Below are 16,317 nucleotides of genomic sequence, written 5' to 3' on the forward strand. Positions count from 1 at the left end.
AGAGCTCCAAAAACAAACAAACAAAAAAAACCTTATAGGAAAGGTTGTGCACACTTTTTCACTAGAAATTGTTTAAAACATTCTTGTGATTTAAAAACACAACAAACCAGAATAAATTTCAAAGGCAAATTACATACTGGAATATTTAGCATTTGTGACAGAGCAAAGGTAAATATTACTCCTAAGGGATTAACAGCTTTACAAATATATTTTATAAATTAATCATATGAGTAGAAAAATGAACAACTGAAATAAATCATTAAGACACAAAATAAGAAATTAAATGGCTAATAAATGTAAGAAATATGTTTTTAGCAATCAAAGAAATATATGCCAATGAAAAGAAACACCATTTTCAGCTATCACACTGAAAAAATAATGTATCTCACTATTGATCAGTAGATAACAGAAATGAACATGTTCAAATACTTGAAATTCTTCTGATAGAGATATAAACTTAAAGAACATGATCTGGCCAGTTGTGGACATTTGAATGAAAAGCCTTAAAACTTTTATGCATTTATTTCTACCCACTAATTTCGCTTAAAGAAAATGATTAAGACAAAAAAAATCTTGATTGAAACTTAGAAAGGATGGTATGAAACCATTAACAATAACACAGCAGAAACCTATAATTTCATTTATATATGGGACTGAACTAAATGACTAAACAAACAAAAAACAGAATCAGACATGTAAATGTAGAGAACAAATTGATGGTTTCCAGAATGGATGGGAGTGGGGGAATGGGCAATATGGGTAAGAGCTTTGAGAGATATAGCTCCCAGTTATGGAATGACTAAGTAATGGGCATAACAGGTAGAGCCCAGGGAATACAGTCAACACTATCAAAATAGCATTGTGTGGTAACAGATGATACTATACTTATGGTGAGGGTAACATAAAGACTAGAGTTGTGGGATCACAATATTGTACACCTGAAATTAATGTAACATTGTGTATCAACTATACTTAAAAAATAAGTAGTCATGACAAATATTTAAAAAAATCAATGTAAAGTGAAAAAATACAGGGACACCTGAGTGACTCAGTTAAGCATTTGACTCTGGATTTTGGCCCAGGTCATGATCTAATGCTTGGTGAGGTCTAGCCTCATGGAGGGCCCTGTGCTGACAGCATAGAGCCTCACTGGGACACATTCTCTCTCTCTCTTTCCCTCTCTCAAAATAATAAACTTTTTCAAAAAATAAAAAAAAATTAAAAAGCTATATTATTGCATTAAAATAAGGTACTATTTTAGTTTTCTATTGGTGTGTAAGAAATACCTCAAATTTAACACCTTAAAAAACATCGATTTATTAGCTCACATTTCTGTATATCACGAGCCTGGCAATGGCATGACCTGATTCTCTACTCAAGGTCATCACAAGTTGGCTATCAAACTATTTGCTGGAGGCTCTAGGGGTCCACTTCCACGCTCATTTTTGTTGATAGCAGAATTCATTTCTCTGAAACTGAGTCCCCTGTTGCCTATTGTCTGTCAGCTAAAGAGTGGGAAATGCTCTCAGCTCTTAGCATCCCCTCCATCTTCTAGCAGGTAATGATATATCAAATCCTTCCTATGCTTTGAATTTTTGATTTCTCCCATTTCTGACTTCTAGATTCTGATTTAAAGGGCTCAAAGATCAGCTGATTTGAGACCCTAATACTTCTGCAAAATTCCTTCACAGTACTAGGTAGATTAGCATTTGATTGAAAAACTGAGAGGTATGGGTACCAGTGACAGAAATCTTGAAGGCTGTCTTAGAAATCAGTCTATCACAAATCGAAAATAGAATGTATTTTTAACCCCCATTTATGTAGAAGTGAAGGAATACTTATAAATTTTCACATATATGCATACTTTCTGTAAGGAGAGATTCAATACTATTAACGGTTTATACATGTAAAATAATTTTAGGTGTGATTTTAATGTTCACCTTCTAATTATGAGTTTATGAATTTTTATATAATGAACATTATTACAATTATTACAAAGTGAACATACTTTGGAAGCCTTTCTAGAGGTTTATGTTTCCAGATATAAGAATCTCTTTTTAACAGATGTACCTATCAAATGATGTTACCAATATTATACTTTCAAACCAGAGACCATGTTGACAGTATCAGAACAACCTTATATAGAGGCACAAAAACACACTTAAAATTTTTGCAGTTTCTTTGAGCAGTTAAAATCCCATTTTGATTTATGCTCAATTGAGAATTAAAAGTTCAGATATCGATTTGCATAGGAAATTAGCAATTAAGTACCCATATAATTAACTTGCACCTGCCAATTGATGCAACAATTAAGTTTGCAGGTACCTTAAAAGAAACTTCTTGAAAATAATATGTTGTAGATGTTTGAAAGTACATATTTCTACACAGAGATATATGTGCCCATGAGAATGTTACCAACTAGAGGGAGTATAACTGACAAAGGGCCCAGTCACCATGGTTTGAAATGAATCAACAGGTTGGCACAGAGAGAACACTTTACATAGACTGCTTGCTTCCAGTGACTGAATGTAGTTGGGATACTAAGGCAGATCTGTGCTTGGGAGAGTCAACATTTCCACTGCTGGGTTTGGCTCATGGACTATATATGCAAAGGCCTTACTACATGTGTGGGTAGAAATATGTCCCACCCCCCCGAGAAACGTGTTGAAATCCTAACCCCTAATGTCTGTGAATATGATTTTCTTAGAAATAGGTCTTTGCAGTTGTACTCAATTTAAAATGCGGTCACACTGGATTAGAGTGAGCCCTAATGTCATGACTGGTGTCCTTTAAGAAGAGAGGCATTTTCAGACACAAAGGAAAGATGAACATGTGAAGACAGAGATACAAAATAAAGTGGTACAGCTACCAACCAAAGAATGCTAAGGATTGCCATCAACCACCAGAAGCTAGGAAGAGGCAAGGAACTATTCTCCCTAAAGCCTTCAGAGAAACCATGTCCCTGCCAAAGCCTTCGTTTCAGACTTTAAGCCTCTAGAACTGTGAGGGAATACATTTCAGTTTAAGTGTGTTCTCACACCCAGTTTGTGATAATTTATTATGGTAGCTCTAGGAAACTAGTATAGCACCTAACCTTCCTTTCTTTTCTCCGTGATTCACACTCAAATCTATATAGTGGTTTGACAACATTCTCAGCCTTACTCACCCCCTGCTCCATTACTTCTCACATAGGTATTTCCCCTAATAACATCCTTATGTGATTAATTTCATTATGACATCTGTTTTTAGAGATTCTAGATGAACACAGTGCCCTACACAGAAAATGAAGCAAACCATATTCAATTTCATGTTAAATAACATTTAATAACATAAATGCGGAATTACTGATTTGAACGTGTATTTACATTTCCCTGATTATTACTGAGGTTGAATAGATCTACCTGTGTTGGTGGGCCATGAGGATGTGTATTAGCAATACACAGATTCCATGGCTATATCACAGGAGCTTGAGTCATGGTGGAAACAACCTGGATCGAGGAGTGGAGACACATGCACTCATGGAAACCACTGCAAGAAACAGATAAAAAAGGAAAGATACCTTGGATTCTTCTTTCTGTGCATCCTCAGTTTCTTGTTTAGCCAATGTACCCATAGCCTGACATAAGGGAGCATGGGAAGCATAATTGGCAGAAGAAAGGCAAGGAATGGATCTGGTGCAAACAGAAAGTAACCAGCAACTAGATTTTGCCCATTTTCTTTATGGTTTACTGGTCGTATTTCTCTAATAATTTGCATGAAATTTTTACATGTTCTCAAAAGGTAGTTATAAAGTTGGAGTTGTCCTTGTCTCTAATTACTGTTTCTCTGTTTTACTGATATATAATTGACATATGTCACTATGTAAATACAAGATAAACAGCATAATGACTTAAATATATTTTGAAATGATTACCACAAAAAGTTAACGTCCATCAGCTTATGCTCTTAAAAAAAAAAAAGAAGAAAAATGTTTTTTTTTCTTGTAGAGAACCTTGAAGATCTTCTGTCTTAGCAACTTTTAAATATAGCATACAATTTTGTGTTACATTTGTCATGTACCTTACGTCTCTAATTCTAAATAAATAATTAATGAAAGTTTATACCTTTTGAACACCTCTTCCAACTCTCCCTGTCCTGCCTCTGGTAGCCACAAATGTGATTCTTTCCGTGAGTTTGGCTTATTTTATTTTTGGAATTTCTTAGAGTCCACATAAAAGTGAGACCATACATAGAGTTGTCTTTCTCTGTTGAACTTACTTTGTTTAGCATAATGCCCTCAAGGTCCATTTTGTTGCAAATAATAGGTTTCCTTTATGGCTGAATGGTATTTTGTTGTATATATGTTCTATAACTTTTTTAACCATGTGTCTATTGAAGGACTCTTAAAATTTCTCCATGTCATGGCTTTGTAAAGAATGGTGCAGTGAGCATGGAGGTGCAGGTATTTTTTTTTTTTTTGATGTAGTGGGTTTTTTCGTTGAATATAATACCCAAAAGTGAAATCACTGGATCATACGGCAATTTTATTTTTGGTGTTTTGAGGAAACACCATACATTTTTTGCTTGTTTGTTTTTTATAGCAGTTGGGCTAATTTACAATTCCAGCAGTGCAAGAGGATTCCCTTTTCTTACCATCCTCTTTAGCATTTGTTATCTCTTGCTTTTCTGATGATAGCCATTCTGGGAGGCAAAGGGTGATATCTCATTGTTTTGATGTGCATTCCCCTAATAATTAGCGAGGTTGAGCACATTTTCAAGTACCTGTTGGTCATTTGGATATCTTCTTTAGAGAAAAATGTCTACTGAGGTTTTTTGCCAATTTTTCAATTGGATTTTGTTTGGTGGTTTGGTTTCTTTTTTCTTTCTGTCTTTTTTTCTTTTTGTTATTTATTTTTTGCCATTGAGTTGCAGCAATTCTCTACATATTTTAGAAATTAACCCCTTAACTGATACATGATTTGAAAATATTTTTCTTCTTCTGTAGATTGTCCCTTGATTTTGTTGGTTTCTTTTGCTGTGCAGAAGATTTTCCAATGAATAGAGTCCCACTTACTTATTTTTCATTCTGTTGCTTGTGCAGTATTATATCCAAAAATAAAATTGCCAAGATCTATGTCACAAAGATTTTTTTCTGTTTTCTTCTAAGAGTTGTGTAGTTTCCAGTATTACATTTAAGTCTTCAATCCATTTTGAATTAGTTTTTGTGAGTGATGTGAGATAAACTGGTTTCATTCTTTCATATATGAATATTCAATTTTCATAGCACCATTTATTGAAATGACACACTTTCCTCCATTGAGTTTTTGTGACTTTCTTTCAAATATTAGTTGATATATATTCACAGGTTTATTTCTGGGCTCTCAATTCTGTTTCATTGGACTATGTTTCGCTTTTTATGTCTGTTCCATACTATTTGATTACTATAGCTTTATAATATAGCTTCAAATCAGGACGTGTGATTCCTCCAGCTTTGCTCTTTTTTCTCAGGATTGCTTTCATTATTCAGGGTCTTTTGTAGGTTCATATAAATTATAGGATTTTTTCCTCTTGTCCAGTTTTTACTTATTTATTTTCCAGTATACTTAACATATAGTGTCATATTACTTTCAAGTGTACAATATACTGATTCAACAATTCTATACAGTATTCACTGTTTATCATGGTGCTAATCATAAGAAGTATATTTTTTAATCCACTCTACATATTTTAACCACCCCCCCTACCCCCATCTGCCCTCTGGTAACCATCAGTTTGTTCTGTTTATTTAAGAGGGGTTTTTGTGTGTGTGTTTTCTTTTTGTTGTTGTTCATTTGGTTCTTTTTAAAAATGTTTATTTATTTTCAAGAGAGTGTGAGTCAGGGAGGGGCAGAGAGAGAGGGAAACATAGAATCTGAAGCAAGCTCCAGGCTCTGAGCTGTCAGCACAGAGCCTGATGTGAGGATCAGACTCATGAAGCAAGAGATGATGACCTGAGCCAAAGTTGGACACTTAACTGACTGGGCCACCCAGGCGCCCCATTTTATTTCTTAAATTCCACATATTTGTAAGATCATATGGTATTTGTCTTTCTCTGACTTACTTCCTTATTTCACTTAGCATATACCCTCTAGGTCTATCCATGTTGTTTGAAATGGCAAGATTTTATTCCTTTTTGAGACTGAGTAATACTACATTGTGTGTGTGTATGTATGTATGTGTACATGTATTTTTTAATGTGTTTTTATTTTTGAGAGAGAGCATGAATGGGGGAGGGAGGAGAGAGGGAGATAGAGGGGATACAAAGTGGGCTCCATGCTGATAGGAGAAAGCCCCACATGGGGCTTGAACTCACTAACCACAAGATCATGACCTGAGCTAAAGTCAGATGTTTGACCAATTGAGCCACCCAGATGGTGGACAGATTGACAGACAGATGGTGGGGTGGTTCTATATTTTGCCAATTGTAAATGCTGCAGTAAACATAGAGATGTGTGTATATTTTTAAATTAGTTTTCGAATTTGAGGAGTAAATACCTGTACTGTAATCACTGAAGAGTATGGCAATTCTATTTTTAATTTTTTGAGGAATCCCCATACTGTTTCCCACAGTGGCTGCACCAGTTTTCATTCTCCAACAGTGCACAAAGATTCCTTTTACTCTACTTCTTCTTGTAGTTAGGATTTTAGCCGTTCTGACCAAGTGTGAAATGATACCTCATTGTGATTTTGATTTATATTTCCCTGATGATGACTGATGTTGAATATCTTGTCATGTGTCTGTTGGCCATCTGGATGTCTTCTCTGGAGAATGTCTGTTCATGTACTCTGCCCATTTTTTAATTGGATTGTTTGTTTTTTGGGTGTTGTAGAAGTTCTTCATATAATTTGAATATTCTCTTTATTGGATATTTCATTTCCAAGTATCTTCTCCCATTCAATACATTGTCTTTTTGTTGTGTTTATTGTTTCTTTTGTTGTGCAGAGGCTGTTTATTTTTTTAATTTAATTTTTTATTGTTTAAAATTTACATCCAAATTAGCATATAGTGAAACAATGATTTCAGGAGTAGATTGCTTAATGCCCCTTACCCATTTAGCCCACCCCCTTCACAACCCATCCAGTAGCCCTCTGTTTGTTCTCCATATTCAAGAGTGTCTTCTGTTTTGTCCCCCTCCCTGTTTTTATATTATTTTTGTTTCCCTTCCCTTATGGTCATCTGTTTTGTCTCTTAAAGTACTCATATGAGTGAAATCGTATGATATTTGTCTTTCTCTAATTTCACTTAGCATAATACCCTCCAGTTCCACCCACATAGTTGCAAATGGCAAGATTTCATTCTTTTTGCTTGCCCAGTAATACTCCATTGTATATATACACCACATTTTCTTTATCCATTCATCCATGGATGGATAATTGGGCTCTTTCCATACTTTGGCTATTGTCGATAGTGCTGCTATAAACATGGGGGTGCATGCACCCCTGTATCCCTTGGATAAATACCTAGTAGCGCAATTGCTAGGTCATAGGGTAGTTCTATTTTTAGTTTTTTGAAGAACCTCCATACTATTTTCCAGAGTGGCTGCACCAGCTTGCATTGCCACCAACAATGCAAAAGAGATCATCTTTCTCAGCATCCTCGCCAACATGTTGTTGCATGTCGCTGTCCAGTTTTCCCAGCACTACTTGGTGAAGAGACTATTCCATTGGATATTCTTTCCTGCTTTGTCAAAGATTAGTTGGCCATAAGTTTGTGGGTCCAGTTCTGGGTTCTCTATTCTGTTCCATTGATCTGAGTGTCTGTTTTTGTTCAGTACCATACCATCTTGATGATTACAGCTTTGTAGTATAGCTTGAAGTCTGGGATTGTGATAAGGCTGTTTATTTTGACACAGTCCCAGTACTTTCGCTCTTGTTTCTCTGCCTAAGGGATACATTATCTAGACAAAGGCTGCTATCTCTTGGTCTCAGAAATGACTACCTGTCCTCTCTCCTAGGATTTTTATGGTTTCAGATTTCACATTTAGGTATTTAATCAATTTTGAATTTATTTTTGTGTATGGTGATAGAAAGTGGTCTAGTTTCATTCCTTTGCATCTAGCTGTCCAGTTTTCCCAGCATCACTTGCAGAAGAGACCATCTTTTGCCCATTGCATAGTCTTGCCTCTTTGTAAAAGATTAATTGGCCATACAATTATGGTTTTATTTCTGTGCTATTATATTTCATTGATCTAGGTGTCCATTTTTGTTTCAGTATCATACTATTTTGATAACTACAGGTTGTTAATATATTTTATTATCTAGGATTGTGAAACCTTCAGTTTTGTTGTTCTTTTTCAAGATTGCTTCGGTTATTCAACATACGTTGTGGTCCCATAGAAATTTTAGGATTGTTTGTTCTACTTCCATGAAAAATATTGTTAATATTTTGATAGGGATTGCAAAATCTGTGGATTGCTTTGGGTGGTATGGACATTTTAATAATAATTGTTCTTCTAATACAAGAGTATAGAACAGCTTTCCCTTTGTGTCATGTTCAATCTGTTTTATCAGTGTTTTATAGTTTCAAAGTACAGGTCTTTTGCCAAGTTTATTCCTAGGTTTTTTATTATTTTTGGTGCAATTTGAAATGGTGCATTTCAATAAAAGATATATACATCTTTTATTATTTTTGGTGGAATTTTCTTTATTTGTCTTTCTCCTACTTCATTATTAGTGTAAGGAAAGGCAATTGGTTTATGTATGTTGATTTTATATCCTCTGACCTTACTAAATTAATTTATCAATTCTAGTGACTTTCTGGAAGAATGTGTAGGATTTTTTATGTATAGTTTTATGTTATCTGCAAATACTGCAAGTTTTACTTCTTCCTTACCAATTTGGATCCATTTTATTTCTTTTTGTTTTCTGATTGCTGTGGCTAGGACTTGTAATACTATGTTCAATAAAAGTGGTGAAAATCGACATCCTTGTCTTGTTTCTGACCTTAGGGAAAAAGCTCTTTATTTTTTCCCACTGGGTATGATGTTAGCTGTGGGTTTTTCGTATAAGGTCTTTATTGTGTTGATGTATGTTCCCTCTAAACCTACTTGGTTTAGGGGTTTTATCATGAGTGGATATTTTATTTTGTCAGATGTTTTTCTGCATCTATTAAAATGATTTTTTGAATTTTATCTTCTCTCATTAATGTATCAAACTGATGTAGTAGAATTATTGGATCATATGGTATCCTATTTTAATTTTTTGAGGAACTTCCTTATTATTTTCTACAGTGACTATAACAATTTATATTGCCACCGACAGTGCAAGAGAGTTCATTTTTCTCCATATCATCACCAATATTTGTTGTTTCTTGTCTTGTTGATGCTAGCTATTTTGACTGGTGTAAGATTATATCTATTTGTGGTTTTGATTTGCATTTCCCTGACAGCTAGTGATGTTGAGCATGTTTTCATGTGTCTTTTGGCTGTCTGTATGTCTACTTTGGAACCATGTCTATTCAGATCGTCTGACCATTTTTAATCAGATTATTTGTGGGTTTTTTGGTGTTAACTTGTACATGTTCTTTATATACTTCGGACATTAATCTCTTATTGAATATATCATTTGCAAATACCTTCTCCCATTCACTAGGAGGCCTTTTCATTTTGTTGATGCTTTCCTTTCCTGTGCAATTTTAATGATATTTTTAATTAGTTTCTACTTAAGGAGAGTAAATTTCTCACTTGTATGTTGTATATCATAAGCACAGAAGTCCATAGTTTAAGGGTTTGCCCTTGGTGTAATGCATTCTATGGTTTTGGACAAATGAATAATGACATCTTTATACCATTATATTATCATACAGAAGATTTTCAGTGCCTTAAAATTCCTCTGTGCTCTACCTATTCAGTCCCAGCAACTACTCATCTTTTTCTTCTCTCCAAAGTTTAGTTTTCCACAGAATGTCCTATCTTTGGAATCATACAGTGTGTAGTCTTTTCAGATTGCATTTTGTCACTTAGTAATATGCACTTAAAGATCATGTATTTTCATGCTTTTTGGGTGAGCCCTCTTTGGCAATGAGTAATATGAAATTGTCTGAATGTACTACAGTTTATATTTCCATTCACTTACCAAAGGACACCTTGGTTGCTTCCAGGTTTTGATAATTAAAAAAAAAGCTATAAACATCCATGTGCACTGTTGGTATGGGCATGTTTTTAATTCTTTACTGTCTATACCAAGAAATGTAATTGCTAGATGATATTGCCATAGTATGTTTAGTTGTGTAAGAAACTACCAAACTGTCTTTCAAATTACCTATATACTTTTGTATTCCCACTAGCAATGAATGATATTTCCTGTTGCTCCACATTCCTGTCACCATTTAGTGTTGTCAGCAATCTGGAATTTGGCCGTTGTAATAGTTGTTTGGACATAACTCTTTGTGGTTAGAATTTGCATTTCCTTAATGATATAGGATATGGAGTATCTTTTCAAATGCTTGTCATCTGTCTATCTTTGGTGAGGTGTCTGTTAAGATCTTTGCTTATATTTAACTTGGGTTGTTTTCTTATCATTGAATTTGAAGGGTCATTTAGGTATTTTGGACAACATTCCTTTATCAGATGTGTCTCCTGCAAATATCTTCTCCCAGTCTGTCAATTGTATTCTCTTTTGTCTGACAATGTCCTTTACAGAGAAAAAAAAATTAATTTTAAGTAATTTGAGCTTTCAATTTTTTATTTCATGGATCATGCCCTTGGTATTATATCTTAAAAAGAAAAACACCCAAAAAACCCAAAGTTGTCTAGACTTTCTTCTGTGTTAACTTCCAGGGGTTTTATATTCTCATATCTTACATACAGTTCTATGATTCATTTTGAGTTAATTTTGGGAAGAGTGTGAAGTTTATAGATCATTTCTTTTGAATGTGGATGTCTAGTTGTCCAAGCACCATTTGTGGGAAAGGCTGTTTTTGCGCCATTTTATTATTTTTGTTCCTTTATCAAAAATCTGATGACTATATTTATACAGGTCTACATCTGGGCTATTGTTCATTTGCTCTGTTTGTCCAATCTTTCACCAATACCATAATATCTTGATTACTGTTGCTTTATAGGAAGACAAAGTTGAATTGTGTCAGTCGTCCAACTTTGTTTTTCTCTTTCCATTTGGGATGTCAATTCTGAGTCCCTTGCATTTCCCTCTAAACTTTAGAATCAGAGGATCAATATCCACTAGCTTTTTGATTTGGATTGCATTAATTTTATAGATCACATTGAGAGGTACTGAAATCTTGATCATATTGAGGCTTCCTACTCATGAATATGGAATATCTATTTACATAGTTTTGCTTTGATTTCTTTGATCAGAATCTTGTAGTTTTCTTCATATAAATTTTGTACATGTTTTGCTATATTTATACCCAAGTATTTCATTATGGAGGTTCGAATTAAAATGATACTGTGTTTTTAATTTGAAATTCTACTTGTCCATTACTTGTATAAATTAAGGTGATTGACTTTTGTACATTAACCTTCTCTCATACAATCTTGCTATAATTAATTATTAGTACCAGGACTTTTTTTTCCCCTCTGTTTGATTCTTTCTGGTGTTCTATATAAATATATCATTGGCAAAAAAAAAGACAGCTTTCTCACCATTATATATTATGTTAGCTGTAAGTTTTTAATAGATAGGTTTTCAAGTTGAAGAATTCCCATCTATTCCTACCTTACTAAGAGCTTTTATTTTATCATAAAGGATATTGAATTTTGTCAATATCCATTATGCCTCTGTAGACATGGCCATGCGATTTTTCCTTTCTGTCTGTCAATGGGGTGGATTACAGTAGTTGGTTTTTGAATGTTGAACCAGCCTTGCATGCCTGAGATAAATTCTGATTTGTCAAGGTATACAATTCTTTTTGTACATTGTTGGGTTTGATTAGCTCCTACTTAGTTGAGAATTTTTCCATCATTTCCCGTATCTGGGCCTGGTGCTTGCTATTTTGGAAACTTATTATTGATTCAGTATCTTTAATAAATAAAGGCTATTCAGATTGTCTATCCTTGGGTATTTTAGCAAATTGTGTCATTCAAAGAACTGGTCCATTTCTATCAAATTTGTGGGCAAAGGGTTCATAATATAGTATGCCTTTATTATCTTTTTTAGTGTCTTTGAGATGCATGTTGCTTTCTTCTCTTTCATTTTTGATGTTACTAATTTGAGTTTCCTTTTTTTTTTCATATTTAGCTTGACTAGAGGTTCAAAAATTTTATTGACCTTTTCAAAGAACTAGCTTTTGATTTTATTAACATTTTCCATTGATTTCCTGATTTTAATTTCATTGATTTATGCTCTACATTTAATTATCATTTCCTTCTTCTTATTTTAGATTTTGTTTTCTGGTTGCCAAGGTTGGAAATTTACATTGATTTTAAGTTTCCTCATTTTTAATATGTGTGTTCAATGCTATAAATTCCCCTGTAAGCACTGCTTTCACATTATCCCACAAACTTCAATGCTACATTCTCATTTAGTTTAAAATAATTTTAAGTTTTTTCTTGAGATTTTCGACCCATTAGCTATTTAGAAGTGTTTTGGTTAATCTCCATATATTTTAGGATTTCCCAGCAATAGTTCCATCATTGACTTTTAGTTTAATTCCACTCTGGTCTGAGAACAAATATTGTATGATTTCTATTGTTTTTAATTGTTAAGGTGTGTTTAGGAACCAGAATGTTGTCTGTCTTGGAGAATATTCTATGTGAGCTTAATAAGAAGGTTTACTCCGCTGTTGTCAGACATAGTAGTGTATAGATAACCAATTTTATTCAGAAAATCAATGATGGTGTTGAATCTAACTTTGTCTTCACTGATTTTCTGCCTGCTGGAATTGTCCATTTAGGACAAGGGGATATTGAAGTCCCCACCTATGACAGTAGGAATACCTATTTTTTTTCTTGCACTTCTATCAGGTTCTGCCTGATATTTTGATGCTCTTTTGTTAGGTGCATACATGTTAAGAATTACTATGTCTTCTTGGAGAATGGACATTTTATCATTATGTAATGCACTATTTATCCCTAATAACTTTCCTTGCTGAAGTCAGCTATGTCTGCAGTTAATAGAGATATTTCTGATTTCTTTGGATTAGTGTCAGGATGCTATATTACTTATTTTTTTTAGATGCAGAAAATATTTACTAAATGACTTCTTTTTAGGTGGCACAGGATACATGATTATGACTATGAGTGGCAAAATTCTTGTTTTCATGAAGCTAAGACATTTTTGGAAAAGACAGGTAAAATCAAATAGGAAAAGGAAGGACACAGCAGGAGAAAGCCATGACTTCAGAACTTGTATTGGCTTTTGAAGAAGCAGAATTGAAAATTCAGGAAGAATCTAGGCTAATAGAGATCTAAACCCATTTACATTTTGTTATGCTCTGTGAATGAACACCAGAGAGGAGATTTGAGATCCTAGTGATATTTTAACTTCATATGGAAATTGGATTAGATCCCAGGATGAGAGTACAAGAATTGGTGTGAACAAAATTCATATGGGTTAGTGATATTAATAAAACTAACATCTATGTAAGACACCATTGCTCAGAAAAATTAACACAAAATACAGTTTTTACACAGTTAATATTTATCCAAATATGAAAAAGTGCTGATGCACATTTTTGTGAATTGCTTGTTTTCATTTCTGCTCATTTGCCTTGTCTCTCAGTGATATGGTCCTTTGGACTTTCCTTCCTTCCTTCCTTCCTTCCTTCCTTCCTTCCTTCCTTCCTTTTTTTCTTTCCTTTCTTTCAATGAAAGTAACATTTTTTTATTCCAGGACTCAAGGCTTTTAATATGGTGTTCCCTCAAAGACAGGAGGAAGATGGTGGGAGGGCCATGGAAAGAAGCTGGGGTCTGGCATTAGGCCTGTCCACTAGGGTAGGGGGCACAGAGAGAATGGTAGCTTTGGGGTCTGTATAGACACATCCTCCAGCTCTGCATCTGGTTTAGCCAGGATGGATAAGTGACCAGAAAGCACACAATTTCTGAGCCCAAATCCAGCCTCAGGGATATCCATCCATTCCATAAATTTCTCTTGAGCAGCTTACTCTATGCCAAGGACAGAGCTAGACCTTGGGGACCTCTTCTCCTTCATTTAGCAAACACCTAGCATTTATTCTGCGTGAGCACAGGGCAAATGCAGGCCATACTCTTGGGGCATTTCTCTTCCTGTCTTGCCTTGTGGTGACCCATTTACCTAGCTTTGTCCCTCCCTGGTCCCTCAGCACCTAGGGTTAAGGACCTTGTCTGAGAGATTCTGGAACCTGAGAGCTTGGCATACAAGAGTTGAAGAAAAGAGAACTGACTTAAAATAAAATGGACCCAAACTTGACTTCAAGAGGCCACAGTCAAGGCATTGAGAGTCTGACCATTAACATATAGTATGACAAGTCTGTCCAGAGGACAAAACGAGCTCACATGTGGAGAGAGTGCTTATCTCACAGTAGGTATTGAATTAATATTTTTAAGTCCACACTCTTGGAAAACTCAACCTTATCTCTCAGGATCCTGGCCCAGTGCTCTCTGCTTTGGGGAACATTCCCTTTATCTCCTGTTGTAGTAGACACTGCTGTTGCTTCGCTCAAATCTCCATCAACAAGGTGGCATACCACCTCCCGGCTTCTGTGAGTGGTGGCTGCTAACAGCTCCCAGCTGCACCTTTCCACTGAGAATGGCTTTCAGCTAACAGGAGCCACCCCAGGGAATTTCTGGGACATTACACTCTTCCTATGGGATGGTAGAACAACCCTTCCAATATTGCTTATGCTCCAGAGCAATCAGGCTGTGAGACTGTGGCTAGACTTTTACTGAAACCACATCCTTGAGTGACTTCTTTTCTTTTCTTTTCTCTCTTGTTTTCAGTGCTTTTCTTAGGGCATGGGGATAGGACCTGTGGGAAGAAAGAGCTGCACTGGGGTTTTAAAGAGAAACTAATTATATACTTTTTAGTTAGTGGCAGTTAGGGATAGTCTAAGTCTCCAAGGATTTGTGCAGGTTAAAAGTAAGGTCTTCAGGACCTTGGAGAGCTAGCTATTGTCAAGATAAGGTTATCCCTTATTATCTAGTAAAATATCAGTCATTAAACCCTTTAGGAATGTCATGTCCTATATATCTCAGTTATACATCAGTGGGCCACATGTTGTAAGATCACTAATTTTTGGTTACATTCCTCTTCCTTCATTCTCTTTTATTTAAATAAATGTTAGTTAACATATAGCGTAATAATGATTTTAGGAATAGAATTCACTGGTTCATTACTTACATGTAACACCAAGTACTCATCCAAACAAGTGCTCAACTTAATTCCCCTCACCCATTTATCCCATCTGCCCACCTAACACCCTGCCAGCAACCCTTACTTTGTTCTTTGTATTTAAGAGTGTCTTACAGTTTGTCTCCCTTTCTGTTTTTATCTTATTTTTGCTTCCCTTCCCTTATGTTCATCTGTTCTTTTCTAAAATTCCACATATGTGTGAAATCATAGGACATTTGTCCTTCTCTTATTTCACTTCCTATAATACACTCTAGTTCCATCCACATTGTTGCAAATGGAAAGATTTCATTCTTTTTGATCTCCAAGTAATATTCCATTTTATATACACACCATATCTTCTTTATCCATTCATCAGTCAATGGACATTTGTGTTCTTGCCACAATTTGTCCATTGTTGATAGTGCTGCTATAAACATTGGGTTGCATGTGCTCATTCAAATAACCTTTTTTGCATCCTTTAGAATAGTACCTAGTTATGCAATTGCTGCGTTGTCTGGTAGCTCTACTTTTAATTTTATGAGGAAACTCCATACGGTTTTCCAGAGTGACTGCACCAGTTTGCATTCCCACCAGCAGTGCAAAAGGGTTCCCCTTTCCCAACATCCTCACCGACATCTATTGTTGCCTGGGTTGTTAATTTTAGCCATTCTGACAGGTGTGAGGTGCTATCTCATGGTGGTTTTGATTTTCATTTCCCTAATGATGAGTGATGTTAGCTATCTTTTCATGTGTCCTTTAGCCATCTGGATGTCTTGTTTGGAGAAGTATCTATTCATGTCTTTTGCCCATTTCTTCACTGGATTATAAGTTCATCATAGATTTTAGATACTAACCCTTTATCCATTATGCCACTTGCAAATATCTTCATTCATTCCATCAGTTTCCTTTTAGTTTTGCTGATTGTTTCCTTCGCTGTGCAGAAGTTTTTTATTTTGATGAGGTCCCAATAGCTCGTTTTTACTTTTGTTTCCCTTGCCTCTGGAGACATGTCAAATAAGAAGTTATTGCAGT

The sequence above is a fragment of the Lynx rufus genome, unplaced genomic scaffold (genome assembly GCF_022079265.1).
Source record: "Lynx rufus isolate CCGP_SWC_20201006 ecotype Redwood Valley unplaced genomic scaffold, mLynRuf1.p SCAF_4, whole genome shotgun sequence".
Taxonomy (NCBI): domain Eukaryota; kingdom Metazoa; phylum Chordata; class Mammalia; order Carnivora; family Felidae; genus Lynx; species Lynx rufus.